Source organism: Musca domestica, unplaced genomic scaffold (assembly GCF_030504385.1).
Source record: "Musca domestica strain aabys unplaced genomic scaffold, Musca_domestica.polishedcontigs.V.1.1 76, whole genome shotgun sequence".
NCBI classification, from domain to species: domain Eukaryota; kingdom Metazoa; phylum Arthropoda; class Insecta; order Diptera; family Muscidae; genus Musca; species Musca domestica.
Window position 1 is genome coordinate 3117917 of NW_026712396.1, and position 19701 is coordinate 3137617.

The following is a 19701-nucleotide window of genomic DNA, read 5'->3' on the forward strand; positions in this document are numbered from 1 at the left end:
AATTATGTCTCTCTGTACATTAAGGTGTGTCTCATTACCCAATTGCGTGAGTGCATGCGGTGATGCATTAATGCATCATTGTTAGAGATAGTGTGGCCATGCCAACACTCCATTATTTGGAAATTAATCGAATTGAAGGTTTTTTTTCAAAACTCATTTTTTGGACGTTAATCCCTTCCAAAGCTGGGACATGATGGAATTCTTTGTCATTCATAGAAAATAATTTAAATACACTTCCACTTCTTAATCCGTGTAATATGTTGAGCGTGGGTAACTTTTGGTCGCACCCTTTTTAATTGGAAAATTTAATTCGTATTTAGAAATATTTTTTTTAATTCCAAATACCATAAATTTTCAATACAAAATCTATTCCAACTCATTTTTCAATGCCCTCTTTCAAATTCGTGTTGAAAATTTCCTTTGCTTATTATTGCTAGTCTTTTTTCATCATCTGTTGTATTTTGCCTTACTTCACATTTCTTCACATGGCGTTCCAATCCACTTCTTGCGTTCCAATTGGCGCTTTCATTAATTTCAGCCGCCATTTATCCGAAAAAGACAAGAGGCAAACGAAATTTTGCCACAGATGATATCCATGGCTAATATTATGACTAGTAGTCGGGCGAATCCAATCATCCGGTGACTAAATATCAGAAGATGGAAAACAAAGAAGATAAAAAAGAAACAGAAGGCTAAGGAAAAAGTGAAGAAATTGATTTGCAAAAAAAATAAATTTCACTGCCAACAAAAGTGATCCAATGGCCTATTTATCGATACGGAATCCATGTGTTCTACATATGGAAATGTGGAGAGAAATAGATCAGACATCAATATGGAAATGTGGGGAATAGGTCAGACGGCAATTTGTGTTCTAAAAAGAAATTGAAACTAAATATTGAATTGAAAAAAAAAAAATATGAAACATAGGATCTGCAATTTTTATACCCTCAGCCAAATCCCTAAGAGAGGGTATATAGCATTTGATACGGCCAAAACGTGCCTCATCGAAATAACGGTTTTAGACCCTAAGTCTCTTTGGACCAAATCCATTTCAGGATATTTGGAGTCGATTTAGAGATGTCCGTCCGTCCATCTTTCAGTCTGGCTGCTCGTCACGATATCTCTCGAAGAGAGTATCCAATTTGGTCCAAACTTGGTACATCGTAATATTATTGTCAAACTTAGATCGAGAGCGGAGATGGGCAATATCGGTCCACTCCTTCTGGTAACTCCCACACAAAATGTCAGCATTTTCAAAAAAAAAAAAAAAAAAATTACCGCACAGAAGGAGAAAGGTTATTCCGATTTTGCTCCAAATTTGCAAATCCTAATATTTGCATCAGTGCTACGTCAGGTGAGAAAATGGACAATATCGGTTCACTCCATCAAGCACCACCCACACAAGAAACTGCAACAAAGTCAAATGCCATAGTTTTTACATTTTTTTTTAATTTTTTGAATGGAAGCAACAAATGTCGGAAATAGCATCAAATTTTAGAATAAGTTTAGATTTGTTCGAATTGGTCACCTTTGGCACGGCCAATTTTTATTTTATTTTTATTTGGCGGTATTTTGGCCCATTCCCGGCAATAAATGTTTCAGTGTCAACCTAATATTCCAGACACAATAGTCCAACGGATTCGTATCTGGAGATTTTGATGCCCATTATGCGCTGGAAATGAAGCGAGGAATCTCATTTTGTAACAATTCTTGGGTGTCACGTGCTGAGTGCGATGGTGCTGAGTCCTGTTTTAATGTCCAAGGTCTGTGGCCAAAATGTTTGCGTGCCCAAGGCTTTAATACAACCTCCAGAATATTTTCGGGATAATATTCGGCATTTATTCATTTATCACCATGGCCGGCGCTTGAGTTCTGGTGGCCAACCAAAGGTGGACATTTTCTGCTGACCTCCTTGACAGGTAAACACGATCGTTTTGGTTGTTTACAAACTGCTGGGCAACGAATGTTTTCTCATCAGAGAAAAACGAATTCGGCAGTTCACCACTTTCGGCCAAGCGAAGCAACTCTTTAGCTCTTTTGAGTCTGAGTCCAATTTCTTTCCGTTGCGGTGTAAGTTCTTGCACTTTTGGGAATTTCAATGGCTTTACCCCGAGCTCATTTTTCAATATTTGCCGAATGGAATATTACGATATATTCAGCTCACGAGCCATTTTTCAGCGGGTTTGGATCAAGTCGCTTCTTTACTTTTCGAACCATTTCTGCTGATGGTGCTGTTTTCTTCCGTCCACTTCCTTGACGTTGGGCTACGCTACCAGTATCACGGTAACGAGCGATGGTACGAGGCACAAAAGATTTATTCACATTTAAAAGCTGGAGTGCTCTAACGATAGCCACTTGTGATTTTCCAGCCAAATATAAAGAAATCACACTATCACGCTTGAATTCCATCGCGAATAACATTTTTCCGGGAAAATTCTCACCAAAATACTTTTGTACGTTTGTAAACAATATAATGAGCCGTCATTGGAATAATTTTAATAGCTGTCGGACGTGTGGCTTAGAAATGACAGCAGTCTGAAGTTGGTTGCAGTTTTTTCATCTCACCCTTTATAGTGCCATTTAGTACTTTTAGTACAATTATCGTACACATTCCTGAAACCACCTCCACATGTTCAGGCTATAAATTAACAGCGACCTTAATACCGAATTTCCGATTTCAAGTACTATCTGTTTACCCAATACCAAAAATAGTACCATTTAGTACTTTTCGTGTAGTTGTGGTAGATATTTCAAAAAACCATCTCCATTTCTTAAGCACAGACACTAACAGAGACATGTATATCAAATTTCTGGATTCCAGCTCTATATCTTCGCCCAATACTAAAATGAGTACTGTTTAGTACTTTTCGTACAATTAATGTACACGTTTAAAAAACCACTACTAGATACCAACAGAGACCTCAATATCAAATTACTGGATACCAGCGCTATTCCTTCACCCAATACCAAATTTAGTACCATTCAGTACGTTTCGTACTATTAAAGCACACATTTCCGAAACCAATTCCATATGTCCAGCCTACACAATAACAGCGACTCTAATATTAAATTTCCGATTCCAAGCACTATATGTTCAACTCCTACCAAATATAGTACTATTTAGTACTTTTCGTATTCCTGTCGAACATATTTCCAAAACTACCTCCAGATCTTAACCGCAGACATCAAAAATGACATCTATATCAAATTTCAGTATTTTAGCTCTATTCCCACATTCACTACGAAATTTAGTACTATTTCGAACTTTTTGTACAATTATAGTACACATTTTCAAAATTACCTCTTTACCACAAATCTACCTTCAACATGGACCCGAAAACAAAATTTCAAAATTCCTGCTTCATGCGTTCACCCTAAAACCCAAGTGTTCCAAATGTAGTACCATTTAGTACAGTTCGCACAGTTACTACTCAATACCAAAACCACGTATATATCTCAATTCCAGATACCAAAAGAAACCTAAATATTAAATTTGAGGATTCTAAGGAGGATGACATCTGTGTCTGAAATATGGCGGTGGTTTAAAAATTTGTCCTATACTTGTACGAAAAGTACTAAATATGGTATTGGGTGAAGGGATAACGCAGTACCATATTTAGAACATTTCGTACAAGTATAGGACGCATTTTTAAACCACCGCCATATTTCAGACACAGATATCACCTGTAATCTAAATACTACAGTTCAGAATCGTATCTCTTTACCTTCCTTTACCCAATACCAAATATAGTACCATTCAGTACTTTTCGTATGATTATATTACCCAACCTCCATATGTCCAACCGAAACATCCTCTACATGTCCCGACTACCTTTCAACAGCGACCCTAATACCAAATTTCAGATTTCAAGCACTAGCTGTTCACCCAATACCAATTTGTACTAAATTTAGTACCATATAGTACATATTGTGTAGTTGTAGTACACAATTCCAAAAACATCGCTTTATCACAAACCTGCCACCAACAGAGACCCCAATATAAAATTTCAAAATTCAAGCTGCATCCGTTCATTCTAAATCCAAGAGTTCCACATTTAGTACCATTTAGTACACATTGCACACTTAGTATCCAGTACCAAAACCTTCACCTTCATATACCAAATTTTTATTCCAACCTTGATTCTCATACCAAAATTCAAGTTTTTAGCTCTATACGTACACATAATACCAAATGGTGCCATTTTAGAAGTTTAGTACCATTTTAGAACTTTTCGTAATCTTAAACTTCGAATTTTCAAAAACCCTTTAGCACATCTATCCCGTAGTCCATCAGTGACTGTTATTCCAAAGTTTAGAATTCTAGCTCATTTTGTTTGTCCAACGATAAATATTTAATGTTTGGTACATTTTAGTTCTTTTCGTACCCTTTTAGTACGAATTTCCAAAAACCCAGCCTTATATCCCCTCTTTCTCTCTTTCTCCCTCATCCCAGGTTTAGGAAATTTCTTTTCAAATTTCAATTAAGTTGCCTCAAAATTATACAAATGTTGGCGATAATTTCTTCAAAATTTCACCCCCTCGGCGATTGTTTTCCGACTAGGCCTTTAGTTCATTTTAGTTATTTTCGTACCCTTTTAGTACGATTTTCGAAAATCATAGCTCATTTCGTTTCTCCAACAGTAAATATTCAATATTTGGTACATTTTAGTTCTTTTCGTACCCTTTTAGTATGAACTTCCAAAAACCCAGCCTTATCACCCCCTCTCTCTCTCTCTCTCTCTCTCTCTCTCTTTTTCTTTCTCCCTCATCCCAGGTTAAGACAATTTCTTTCAACAATTTCTATTGTTTTTATCAATTACTTTGCCTCAAAATAATACAAATTACGGCGATAATTTCTTCAAAATTTCACCCCCTCTGCAATTGTTTTCCGGCTAGGCCTAACTCAACATTTGAGCAAATTTGTTGCCATTATCAGAGAGTTTTGTGTGTGTGTGTGTTTGTGTCTTTTTCTGTTGGCATGACGATCATCACCACCAAACCATCAGCAAAAACACATTCAGCAATTCTCCTTTCTTCCGTTCTTTAAAAGATATTTTGTGTTGTTTAGTTTTTTGTTTTTTCGCCAACTAAAAATTGCTCAACCAAGAAACCTAAATAACTGTTCTAAAACTCAATAGCAACAACAACAACACGAGAACATGTTTATTTAACGCATCTATGACGCTTTGGTACACTGGGAGGAAATTTCCTAAAGAGATTTTTAATGCAATCGATTGAAAATCTCCATTCAGGCACCGAGGGCTGAATTGAAAATTTCCTATAGAAATCTCCATTCAGCCCCGGCCGCTGAATTGAAAATTTCCTATAGAAATCTCCATTCAGCCCCTGGCGGCTGAATTGAAAATTTCCTATGGAAATCTCTCGATTCAGCCCCTGGCGGCTGCATTGAAAATTTCCTATAGAAATCTCTCGATTCAGCCCCCGGAGGGCTGAATTGAAAATTTCCTATGGAAATATGTCCATTCAGCCCCCGGAGGGCTGAATTGAAAATTTCCTACGGAAATATGTCCATTCAGCCCCCGGAGGGCTGAATTGAAAATTTCCTATGGAAATATCTCCATTCAGCCCCCGGAGGGCTGAATTGAAAATTTCCTATGGAAGTCTCTCGATTCAGCCCCCGGCGGCTGAATTGAAAATTTCCTATGGAAATCTCTCGATTCAGCCCCCGGCGGCTGAATTGAAAATTTCCTATGGAAATATCGTCCATTCAGCCCCCGGCGGCTGAATGGAAAATTTCCGCGGGGGCTGAATGGAAAATTTCCTATGGAAATATCTCCATTCAGGCCTGGCTGAATTGAAAATTTCCTATGGAAATATCTCCATTCAGCCCTGGCTGAATTGAAAATTTCCTTTAGAAATATTCATTCAGCCCCCGGAGAGCTGAATTGAAAATTTCCTTTAGAAATATTCATTCAGCCCCCGAGGGCTGAATTGAAAATTTCCTATGGAAATCGTCCATTCAGCCCCCGGCGTCTAAATTAAAGATTTCCTATGGAAATCGTTCATTCAGCCCCTGGCGGCTGAATTGAAGATTTCCTATGGAAATCTCTCGATTCAGCCCCCGAGGCCTGAATTGAAAATTTCTTACGAAAATCGTCCTTTCAGCCCCTGGGTGCTGAATTGAAAATTTCCTATTGAAATCTTCATCCAACACCGGCGGAATTGAATTTTTTAATTCTGCCAATTTTTTTCAGCGTCCCTATAATATTTATACATAAGAAAAACATCAATGTGCCGGGTAAAACTTGGGAGCAATCACCGATGCCATAATTGCCCCCAGAACAACAACCATCACCACCACCGCCACCATAAACATAGTTTTTAAGAATTGTTTTTTGTTTTCTTTTTTATTTTTTTGTTTTATCCCTGATAATCGTTCTAATAAAATTATGCTATGTTTTTGTTTTTGGATATCAGATGTAATTGTTGTTGTTGTTCTATGCTTTATGAATCACTGCAAATCTGTTCTGTTGTTGTAGTTCTGCTTTCTGTTCCACTGAAATGATTTTGTGAGTGCACAACATATAAATGTGGCTACATAACATAATTTGTGTAATACATGCAACATGGATGGGGGCTTCAAGTTTAGAACTGCTGGATTTGGAATTGCAAAGAGAAAATTCAAATCCCAAAAAAATCTATCAGAAATGTTGAAGAAGGGGCTAATCTTCCCTATATTTATAACAAACCTTGTGTTTCGAAGTGTTAAGCTGTTAAATGTGGGTATCTCTTATTTATTACAAATAATAAAGCATACTTTCAGGCTTCCCTTAACAGTCACCTAATTTTGCTGGTGAGTAATTAACAGTAATGTTAATCGGGGCTTCTGTTGAATAACAGTGATTAAATCCTCTGTTCTGTTTAACCGCTGTTATTAATCATCCTAAAAGTATGCTAAATTATTTGGATAAATTTAATAATTTTAATTAGCGCTAGTAAGGAGTACTAATCATAGAAGAGGATGGAGAATGTGACAAAGAATAACTAGTTAAGAAAACTTCCATTGAAAAGTGTAATTCAGTACTAGGCCAGGTGTGAAAATGGACAATGTCGGTCCACTCCATCAAGTACCTTCCCCACAACAGGTCAAAATTTTGAATAATGATAGCTCTTATAAAATGTGAGGAAAGTGTCCGATTGTCTTCAAATTACTCATATTTTTATTACTCCAAGGCCTGGTATGAAGATGGAATATATCGGTCCACTCCTCCTAGTACCTCCCTCACAAAGGGTCAATATTTAGAAAATCCAAAACGATTATGAAATCCGAAACAAGCATCCGGTTCTCTTCATATTTCACACATCCCATTATTTCTACTAACACTAGATCAGCTGTGAAGTTGGGATAGATCGGTGAACTCCTTCTGGTACCTCCCCCACAAAAGGTAAACATTTTCAATAAAATATTTTACGGAATCCGATTTTGCTACAACTTTGCAATCTGTGCTAGTTCAGGTGCGAAAATGGACAATATCGGTCTACTCCATCAAGTACCCTCCCCACAACAGGTCAAAATTTTGAATAATTATAGCTCTTATAAAATGTGATGTAAGAGTCCGATTGTCTTCAAATTACACACATCACAATATTTTTATAAATTCAAGGTTTGCTTTGAAGTTGAAACATATCGGCCCGCTCCTTCTGGTACCTCACCCACAAAGGGTCAATATTTTGAATAACCAAAACTATTATAAAACCCGGTTCTCTTCATATTTCCCATTATTTCTACTAACACAACATCTGCTATGAAGATGGGATATATCGGTCCACACCTTCTGGTACCTCCCCTACAAAATGTCAACATTTTCAAAGAAAATAATTTACTGCACAGAAAGAGAAAGGATAATCCGATTTTGCTCCAACTTTGCAAATCCTAATATTTGCATCACTGCTAGCTCAGGTGTGAAAATGGACAGTGTCGGTCCACTCCATCAAGTACCTTCCCCACAAAAGGTTCACATTTTTAATAATCATTACTCTTATAAAATGCCATGTAAATGTCCAATTGCCTTAAAATTACACACATCACAATATTTTTATAAACTTATGGTCTGGGGTGAAGATGGAATATATCGGTCCACTCCTTCAGGTATCTACCCCACAAAGGGTCAACATTTTGAATATCAATTAAGCTCATAAAACGCGAAATTAAAAGACGAGGCACATCTCAATATTTCCATCAACACAAGACCTGTAATAAAGATGGTAGATATCGCACCATGCCTTCACGTACCTCACCCACAAAGGATCAATATTTTGAATAACCAAAACGATATAAAATCTGAAATAATCATCAGATTCTCTCCATATCATATATCACACATCCCTATATTTACACTAACACAAGATATGCTGGGAAGATGGAATATATCGGTCTACACCTTCAGGTACCTATCCCACAAAGGGTCAACATTTTGAATATTCATGAAGCTCATAAAACGACAAATTAAAATCCGATTCCATTCAGACTTGATACATCTCAATATTTCCATCAACACAAGATATGTTATAAAGATGGTGGAGATCGAGCCATTTCTTCTGGTACCTCCGCCACAAGGGGTCAATATTTTGAATAACTAAAAGGATTATAAAATACGAAATAAGCATCCGGTTCTCTTCATATTTCACACATCACATTATTTCTACAAAAACACAAAATATGCTGTGAAGATGGAATACATCGGTTCACTTCTTCTGGTACCTCTTCCACAAAAGGTCAAAATTTTGAATATCCATGAAGTTCATAAAACTATATTATATATTTCAATATTTCCATCAACACAAAATCTGTTGTAAAGATGGTTGAGATCGGACAATTTCTTTAGGTACCTCCCTCACATAGGGTTCAAGATTTTGAAAAACAAAATGCTTAAAAAAACGAAATGAGCATCCAACTCTCTTTAAATTTAACAAAGATCTGCTGTGAAGATGATATATATCTGCGAACCCCTTCTGGTACCTCACCCACAAAGGGTCACAATTTTCAATACCTTTATATATCATAACTTGAGCAACGAGTCGGCGTCTCCTTATAACTTTTTTATATCCAAATATTTCTCTCAAACAGAAACCTTGGATGAATAGGGAATTTATCGGAATTTTTGATTTCACACGAAATTAGAGATAAATGTTAGATTTTCTTGTAATTTTGTCAATACCAATATTTTTATCTGTATTATATGAAGTATGAAAATGGAATACCTCGGCCGACTTTTTTTAGTTATTTTATTCGACCTTTATTTTAAATTCTTTCAAATGTAAGTTTACTAAAATTAAGCTCGAGGTCTTTGTTGTTTTTTTTTTAATAATATTTAACTATTATTTTCGATATTTCGTCCTCTGATGGAAGACATCATCAGGAACAATATTTAAACATATAACAAAAATATACAAAATCTCGCCAAGTACCGACGTCGATTATGTTGCTGTCATCGTTTCTGTCGAATATGTCTACTAGCCCACGCATTCGATACGAAATGGACAATATTGGTCCATTCCTTCGGAACAATATTCCAATTTAAATAATGATAACAGTCTCAATAGCCAGTCTGGGTTGTTCCGAAAATTCCAAGTGGATTTTAAAGTACTCGATTTGTAGATCAAAACCCCAAAAATTTTGGGTTCTCAGACCGCCAAGCTTTTTTTGGCCTTTATATAGCCATGCATAGAGGAAGCCATATTTTTGGAGCCATTTTTTCGCCACATTTAATGAAGAGCTTTTTTTATAAAAAGCTTTGGATGGGTTCAAGAATCATTTCTTTCAAAAATGGATCATATCGGTTCACTTTTTGGTATAGGTTCTATGTATAGGAGATAACCCCCGATTTCAACTATTTTTTAAGTTTTAGCCATGCCTTTGCCATCTACTGCGTTTTCCACAATTATTTATTTATTTATTTGTTTTGTGGAAACTTTACTTTTTATCACTTCTTATTCATTTGTTTATTCATATTCTGTCAGTAATTTTGACCCCAAAAAATTTGTTTTCCGGTTTTCCCTGCCTTAAAAGTCCAATGAACTTTGTTGCTTTGTAACTTGCCCAAAACCCCCTCCCCCCTCTTTGAGCTATTAAATATTGTAAAACCAGCCATATATTTATTTTCCTTTGTAAAATGACAACTTTGATATAAACAAATTTACGCTGAACTATTGCGCCGTTGTGTTTACAATCCTTGACGAAATGTCAGGACAATGAGCAACAATAAAACCTCATTATCTCTCCTTCTCCAATGCGAATGAATGTAGGAAGCCGGGAAATCAACGAACTCCATGGGAAATAATTTCATAATTTCTCTGTAAACAATAATGGGGTTATAGATGATATTAGGGTGGGACGTTGAAATTTCAGGATATTGGAAGTTGACTGCAGATTTTGAAATAGAGAGTGGCAAAATAATTTCTCATTTTAGTAACAAACAATAAAAAATGCTTCAAACATTCGAATACTGAATTTTTACAAATTATTCAAAGTTGGCGCCCAACGTGTCTAGAAGCTTCATTATTAGAAAAAATTGGGGTAACTCAAAAATTGTATATGAGTCATGCTCCCATGGTTAAAACCCTCATAAAAAGAATTACATATGCCCAACGTGTATTTTTTCTGCGAACATAAACAAGTAACAGAATTCTTTAACCAGAGATATGAACATAGGCAACTCGTTAACAATAATTTTAGAATTTTGTTTAGCAAAATTTTTCATTTTTCCCATTTCGTAAAATCTGGCGACCAACGGATTCAGTAGCTTTTTATTAAATAAATAGCGTTATTTTCAGAGTAAATATATGTAAATGCAAATGTTCGGCTGGTTAAACTTCTCCTGAATCCAATTAATTTGACTAGAATTTTTATTTCATGAAAAATGGCGCCCAACCTGTATTTTTTCACCGAAAAACGAAACCAACGATAATTTTTAAACTATTTTATTTTTATATTAAAATAGGTAACACGTTCTACATACAGTTAATGTAAATTCGCCCAGTCAAATTTCTCAATATTTTTCATTTAGTGAAAATTGGCGCCCAACGGATTCTGAGCTTATTTTAAAGTAGCGGTAATTTCAGAGTAAATCTATGTAACTGAAAATTTTCGGCTCCCATGGTTAAACTCTTTCTGAAACCAATTAATTTGAGTAGAATTTTCATTTTATGAAAAATGGCGCCCAACGTGTACTTTTTCCCCAAGCATAAAAAATTACGGCATTTTTACCACGCATATAAAAATAGGCAACTCGTTGACAATCATTTTAAAAATTGTTTAGGAAAATGTGAAATTTTTTGCATCTCGTGAAAATTGGCGCCCAAGGAATTCGGAGCCTTATTTTAAATAATGAGTTTTTTTGTCAAAGTAAATATATGGATAAATGGAATGTAAATATATGGAAATGTTTGTCTCCTATTGGAAATGTTTGTCTCCTATTGTTAAACTCTTCCTGAAACCAATTAATTTGACTAAAATTTCCATTTAATGAAAAATTGGCGCCCAACGTGTATTTTTTCAGGGAACCTCAAAATCAACGCTAATTTTTAACAAGGTATGTTATAATGTCTCATTTTTTTCAAAAAAGGTTGCGCTATTTTCAGATTAAATCTATGCAAGTGGAAATGTTCGGCTCCCATGGTTAAACTTTTTCTGAATCCAATTAGTTGTACTAGAAATTTCCTATCATGAAAAATGGCGCCCAAGGTGTATTTTTTCACTGAAAATCAACGACCATTTTCAACCAGTTACTTTCAAATAGGAAACACGTTTTATAGACAGCCAGTTACAAAAATTTATTTAGCCAAATTTCTCATTTTTCCCCATTTGGTAAAAATTGGCGCCCAACGGATTCAGTACCATTTTTCTAAATAAAAATATTAATAATGTGTTTTTTTTAAGATTCTGCATAAACATAAACTTCTACGCAGGTGTCTTTAATCCTTGCGAACTACTTTAAGAATTTCCGACCAAAATTTCTATTTTTCGAATTTCAGAACTAATGGCGCCCAATGCGAAATCTTAATAATATAGGAACCTCGTTAATTTAAATTTCGATCAGCAACATTTCTCATTTTTTCATATCCTATTAAAATTGGCGCCCAATGGATTCAGTATTTTATACCCTTAGACATTGGGCTTGAGAGGGATATATATTATTTGATACGTCCAAAGCGTGCCTCATGGAAATAACGGTTTTATGCTCTAGGTCTCTTTGGACCAAATCCGTTTCAGGACATTTGGAGTCGATCTAGCGATGTTCGTCCATCCGTCCCTCCGTCTGTTTGGCACCATAACTCTCGAAAGAGTATTCGATTTGATCCAAACTTTGTAAATCGTAATATAACATAACTTAGATCGAGGCGGAGAGTCCACTCTTTTTGCTACCTCCCACAAAAAAATGTCAAAATTTCCCAAAAAAAAAAAAATAATAATAATAATTTACTGAATAGAAAGATAAATGATAATCCGATTTTGCTCCAAATTTACAAATCCTAATATTTGCATCAGGTCAGGTACGGAAATGGACAATATCGGTCCACTCCATCCAATACCTTCCCACAAAGGGTCAACATTTTAAATATTCATGGAGCTCATAAAACACGAAATTAACATCCGATTACATTTAGACTTGGCTCATCTCAATATTTTCATACACACAAGATCTGTTTTAAAGATGATAGGGATCGGACCATTTCTTCTGGTACATCCCCCACAAAGGTTTAAAGTTTTAAATTACCAAAACGGCAATAAAATCCGAAAGAAGCATCCGGTTCTCTTCATATTACTCACATCACAATATTTTTATTTACCCAAGGTCTGCGTTGTGGTGATGGAATATGTCGGGCTACTCCTTCTGGTAGCTCCCCCCACAAAGGGTCAAAATTTTGACCCTTTTCTCATAAAAAGCGAAATTAATATCCGATTCCATTCAGACTTGGCAAATCTCAATATTTCTATCAACACAAGATCTGTTTTAAAAATGGTAGAAAACGGACTGTTTCTTCTGGTACCTTCCACACAAAGGGTCAAATTTTTGAATAACCAAAACTACTATCATAAAGTCCCATAATTGTAAACAAAAAAAATGATCGCTTTACTTGCCAAAGAGGTCAGCTGGAAATGTGCAACTTCGGTTGGCCACCAGAACTCAAGCGTCGGCCATGATGATGGTGTGGGCCGCCATAACAGCCCGCTCGTATTAATCAACCGTGGCATCAGAATAAATGCCGAATATTATCCCGAAAATATTCTGGAGGGTGTATTAAAGCCTTGGGCACGCAAACATTTTGGCCGCAGACCTTGGAAATTCCAACAGGACTTAGCACCATCGCACTCAGCACGCAGCGCCACCCAAGAATGGTTACAAAATGAGGCTCCTTGCTTCATTTCCAGCGCACAATGGCCACCAAATTATCCGGGTACCAGTCCGTTGGACTATTGTGTCTGGAGTATTTTGAAAAGCAAAGTTGGCACTAAAAAATACCAAAAGTAAACGCTTCGGACCAAAATACCGCAGAGCAACATTCGGGCAGCGTGTGACGGTTTCATTGACCGTTTGAAGGCCATAATTCTTGCCAAAGATGACCAATTCGAAAAAATCGCAACTTGTTCTAAAATTTAATGATATTTCCGACATTTTTTGCTCTCATTCAACAAAATTTAAAAAAAAAATGTAAAAATTATGCCGTTTGACTTTGTTGCAGTTTTTTTATCGCACCCTGTATATGTTAAAATAAGTAAATATACCAGATTACAATTTGTTTGAAAAGTTTGAACCCTTGATTTATTTCTTGAAAAATGGTGCCCAATGGGTCAAAAAGCGTCCCTACAAAGGAAGTCTAAATATTATGCCATAATACAGTGGGAACTCATTTTAATGCCAATCAGAGGTCTCATTTCTCCACTTCCGTGAAAAATTGAATCATTATTTCTCATATTTGCTATAACGTGGCGCCCAACGTGTCCACAAATATTGGAAAGAAAATCAAAATTAACAAAAATGTTGATAAATGTATGCTTCCGTGAATAAATACTTTAGACTATTAATTAATTTTAATGTCAATCAGAGGTATCATTTCCCCACTTTTGTAAAAAATGTAGGGTCGAATCCTTATTTCTCAAATTGATATAAAGTGGCGCCCAACGTGTCAACTAAAATCGTGGCAAATGTATGTTTCTTTGAGTAAATACAATTTATTATATAATTGGGCAGTTAGAGCCTCCTTTTTTTTTTTGAAAAATGGCGCCCAACGTGTCAAATAGCGTTCCCAAGCTAAGTTTATTCCAATGGTTTAATTTTAAACAATTGCAGTCAGAAGACTCAATTTCTATTTCAGATTTCTCGTCTTGAATATTTATTTCTTCCATTTTTTTGAAATGTAAAATGGCGCCCAACGTCTCCGTCGACCTTTATTCAAATGGAATTTAATAAATATATCCAAAATTTTCCTAAGAAAAAAATGTTCGCGTCAAAAATAAATTTCCAAACTAATTTGCTTCCTAATTGCCCTGGTCGCTCATAAATCATGTCCATTCAAATATTTTCCATATTGGCTGACCTACCCATACTAATATTGTCAATATGTTATGTCCTTATATAACTTTCGAGCAAGCATAATATTCATGTTGATTTCCATGTTCTCAAATGCCATTCCCCATAGAATTCAACGTAGTCCTGCCACTATCCACAGGATATTGCTTATCTTTCATTTCGTTTCGACGCGCATAAATAACAAAATTGCATGCAATGTTGCATGAAAATGACACTTGACTACAATGGCAGTGGTTATGAACGAGGACATGCGAAGGGTAGGGGAAATGAGAATGAGTAGAAAGGAAGAGAAAAATGAAAATAAAGAAAAGGGACATGGTTGGGTGTTACATTAATGCTTAGTTTTGTTTTTTTGGCCAAAATATTACAACTTACGTCATTGATTCCTTTTCCGGGTGGGTCTGGGTATTCACATTTCCCTCTCCCCACCCCTTTTCCAAATCCCTTGCAAGGTTTGGGGAATAGATTTTTCCAATTGATATCTCTGAATATTAGCTTGTTTTTGTTTCGTTTTCCTGATATACTTTTAATGATTTGTCCAAAAAGAATGCGTGCTGTCCGAAAAAAGGACACACTGACATTGATTGCAATTAAATTGCTGCTGATAACATCTAAAAGGGAAATGTGACGGACATTATTGTTGTTCTTGGTCCAAATTTTTGGTAATTAAGTAATTCAATGTTAATCGATTATAATTTCACTTTATTCAAAAGGAACTAATTTATTTGGATTTACTTCACTAGCAGCGTAAATATTCTCAAAGTGGCGCCCAATCATTTAACCAGGCAAAGTGGCAATATTTTAAAGAAACCTTGAATCATAGTCTCATAACTGATTTATTTTTTCCAAATGGCGCCCAATCATAAAGCGCTCTGAGCTGTTCCTATAACACTCTGAAGGAGTTAGGATTTTGACCGGCTGTAGTAAAAAATGACACCATAGCTCTACCAAGACTTGGTCTGGAGTTTTACACACTTTAAGGCGGTTCAATCCGGTTCCAAAGGCTAAATGAGGGATAGTGTCTCTTAATTACATTTGCGAAATATAAAACGGACTATCTAAAATGTAGTTCCAAAAAGCGTGTTCTTTTATTGGAAGCTAATTACATTTTTTCCTAACTGAATACTTATTGTACCGATTTATGGAAACTGGCGCCCAACGAGGAGAAATTTTCATTACCAATATATCCACACGTTAATTGCATTTAATACCTGTATGGTTTAAAATATCGCCGAGGAATCGGGAATAACGGGGCGTCCATCTTGTAAAGTAATTTTTTCTCAATGGAGGTAATTATACAGGGTGAGATAAAAAACACTGCAACAAAGACAAACGCCATAATTTTTACACTCTTTTAAATTTAATTGAATGAGAGCAAAAATTGTCGGAAATAGCATCAAATTTTTGAATAATTTTATATTTGTTCGAATTGGTCACCTTTGACACGAATTATGGCCTTCAAACCGTCACACGCTGCCCGAATGTTGCTCTGCGGTATTTTTGGTCCATTCCCGGCGAAGCTCTTGCTTGAGGTGATCGACACTTTAGTATTTCTTAGTGCCAACCTTGCTTTTCAAAATACTCCAGACACAATAGACTTAGACAGACAGACCAGACTCAGACAGAACTATTATATCTCCAGTTTGACGGAAATTGGCTCCCAACGGATTCATAAGCTCTCAAAAAAAGTCAACATTGGCGAAAAATCTTAAACAACAAATGTTTCTATTGGTGAAATACATCTTCCTACGTCTTCCATTTAAAAAAATGGCGCCCAATTAGTTTTAAATGTTTTTTGGAAGATTTTCATGAAAATTGGCGCCCAAAGTGGCTCAGTAATTTTTTCCTAAGACAATCGAATTTAGAACTTTGATATGACTTCACGGGAGAAGTGTCTATATTACCGGCAAATATATCAGTAGCAAATCTAATAACAGCAACAGACAGGATTTTTGTCTATACAGCTTAGCGAAATTGGCGTCCAGTGGATTCATAAGCTTTCTTTACGAATCAATTTCTTAATCAAGAAATGTTATCATTGGTGGACGAATTCTTTCCACATCTTCGAATTTAAAAATTATTTTTGACAGATTTCGATAAACGTTGTCCACAAAATAATAAAATAATATATTATTTCGTAAGAATTGGCGCCCAACGTGGTTCAGTATTTTTTTCCTAAGACAATCAAAGTTAGGACTTTGATATAACTTCACGGCCCCAGTGTCTATATCAGCGACCAATCTTATAAAAGTGTCAGGCAGGATTATTATTGATGACGTTTGACGGAAATTGGCGCCCAACAGTTTCATTAGCTTTCTTTGCAAATCAAAATCTGAAAAATCTTAATTAATGAATGTTTCCATTGGCGGACTACTTTTTCCCACTTTTCAAATTTAAAAAAAATGGCACCCAATTATTTTTGAAAGGTTTTTGCCAACACTGTAAAAACTCAAAATTAGATTCAAAATTTAACCAATTTTTTTCCAAACGAAGTAAAACTTAGCAAAAATCTCCGGCAAGATGTTATTTCATGTGTGTGCTCGTTATATAAGCTGATAGCTAACAAGTTTTCAAGAAAATATGTAATTTCCTGAAAATTGGCGCCCAACGTGTTTTATAATTCTCTTTCCAAAGTTAACATAATTAGAACGTTCATATATATCCCTTGGAGAAGTCGTTCTATTTGAAGAATTCTCACGTTTAATGTTCATTTAGCCATTTTTTTATAAAAATTGGCGCCCAACGGAATTCGTAGCCTTTTTTGAAAGGTAATCTAGATTAGAAATGCTTCGTGTACTTCCAAGCATTAACTCCTTGAAATAATCATTAGTTTCATTTTTTCAGTGGAAATTCCCAGTTTTAATTTTTTATTAGGATTGGCGCCCAACGATGTAAATAGCTGTTTTGGATCCAAGTAGGTTCATGGTACGCTTCACAGACTACAAAAAAAGGACGTCGTTTCCATAGACGAGCTGAGGGCCAGGGAGTCTCTATAGACGAGCTGAAGGCTTAGGTCATTTCTATAGACAAGCTGAGGGCTCTGAGGAGTCTATAGACAGACTGAGGGCTTAGGTCGTCTCTATAGACGAGCTGATGGCCCAGTGAGTATCTCCATAGACGAGCTGACGGCTCAGGGAGTCTCCTCTATAGACGAGCTGACGGCTCAGGGAGTCTCCTCTAAAGACGTGTTGCCGGCTCAGGGAGTCTCCTCTATAGACGAGCTGAAGGGGCTCAGTGAGTCTCCTCTATAGACGAGCTGAAGGGGCTCAGTGAGTCTCCTCTATAGACGAGCTGAAGGGGCTCAGTGAGTCTCCTCTATAGACGAGCTGAAGGGGCTCAGTGAGTCTCCTCTATAGACGAGCTGAAGGGGCTCAGTGAGTCTCCTCTATAGACGAGCTGAAGGGGCTCAGGGAGTCTCCTCTATAGACGAGCTGAAGGGGCTCAGGGAGTCTCCTCTATAGACGAGCTGAAGGGGCTCAGTGAGTCTCTCTCGTCTATAGACGAGCTGAAGGGGCTCAGTGAGTCTCTCTCGTCTATAGACGAGCTGAAGGGGCTCAGTGAGTCTCTCTCGTCTATAGACGAGCTGAAGGGGCTCAGTGAGTCTCTCTCGTCTATAGACGAGCTGAAGGGGCTCAGTGAGTCTCTCTCGTCTATAGACGAGCTGAAGGGGCTCAGTGAGTCTCTCTCGTCTATAGACGAGCTGAAGGGGCTCAGTGAGTCTCTCTCGTCTATAGACGAGCTGAAGGGGCTCAGTGAGTCTCTCTCGTCTATAGACGAGCTGAAGGGGCTCAGTGAGTCTCTCTCGTCTATAGACGAGCTGAAGGGGCTCAGTGAGTCTCTCTCGTCTATAGACGAGCTGAAGGGGCTCAGTGAGTCTCTCTCGTCTATAGACGAGCTGAAGGGGCTCAGTGAGTCTCTCTCGTCTATAGACGAGCTGAAGGGGCTCAGTGAGTCTCTCTTGTCTATAGACGAGCTGAAGGGGCTCAGTGAGTCTCTCTCTATAGACGAGCTGAAGGGGCTCAGTAAGTCTCTCTCTATAGACGAGCTGAAGGGGCTCAGTGAGTCTCTCTCTCCATAGACTAGCTGAAGGGGCTCAGTGAGTCTCTCTCTCCATAGACTAGCTGAAGGGGCTCAGTGAGTCTCTCTCTATAGACGAGCTAAAGGGGCTCAGTGAGTCTCTCTCGTCTATAGAAGAGTTAAAGGGGCTCAGTGAGTCTCTCTCGTCTATAGACGAGCTAAAGGGGCTCAGTGAGTCTCTCTCGTCTATAGACGAGCTGAAGGGGCTCAGTGAGCCTCTCTCGTCTGTAGACTATCTGAAGGGGCTCAGTGAGTCTCTCTCGTCTATAGACGAGCTGAAGGGGCTCAGTGAGTCTCTCTCGTCTATAGACGAGCTGAAGGGGCTCAGTGAGTCTCTCTCGTCTATAGACGAGCTGAAGGGGCTCAGTGAGTCTCTCTCGTCTATAGACGAGCTGAAGGGGCTCAGTGAGTCTCTCTCGTCTATAGACGAGCTGAAGGGGCTCAGTGAGTCTCTCTCGTCTATAGACGAGCTGAAGGGGCTCAGTGAGTCTCTCTCGTCTATAGACGAGCTGAAGGGGCTCAGTGAGTCTCTCTCGTCTGTAGACTAGCTGAAGGGGCTCAGTGAGTCTCTCTCGTCTATAGACGAGCTGAAGGGGCTCAGTGAGTCTCTCTCGTCAATAGACGAGCTGAAGGGGCTCAGTGAGTCTCTCTCATCTATAGACGAGCTGAAGGGGCTCAGTGGGTCTCTCTCGTCTATAGACGAGCTGAAGGGGCTCAGTGAGTCTCTCTCGTCTATAGACGAGCTGAAGGGGCTCAGTGAGTCTCCCTCGTCTATAGACGAGCTGAAGGGGCTCAGTGAGTCTCTCTCGTCTATAGACGAGCTGAAGGGGCTCAGTGAGTCTCTCTCTCTATAGACGAGCTGAAGCGGCTCAGTGAGTCTCTCTCTATAGACGAGCTTGTTGGCCAGTGAGTATCTATAGACGAGCTGGTTGGCCAGTGAGTCTCTATAGACGAGCTGGTTGGCCAGTGAGTCTCTATAGACGAGCTGGTTGGCCAGTGAGTCTCTATAGACGAGCTGGTTGGCCAGTGAGTCTCTATAGACGAGCTGGTTGGCCAGTGAGTCTCTCAGGGG

The 19701-nt window shown here is 37.6% G+C and overlaps 1 protein-coding gene across 1 annotated transcript in view; it reads left to right on the forward strand.

Moving 5' to 3' along the window:
• Positions 1 to 19701, forward strand: part of LOC101893692 (serine-rich adhesin for platelets) — a 105069-nt gene that overhangs the window by 57740 nt on the left and 27628 nt on the right. The gene's annotated exons all lie outside the window — the stretch shown is intronic.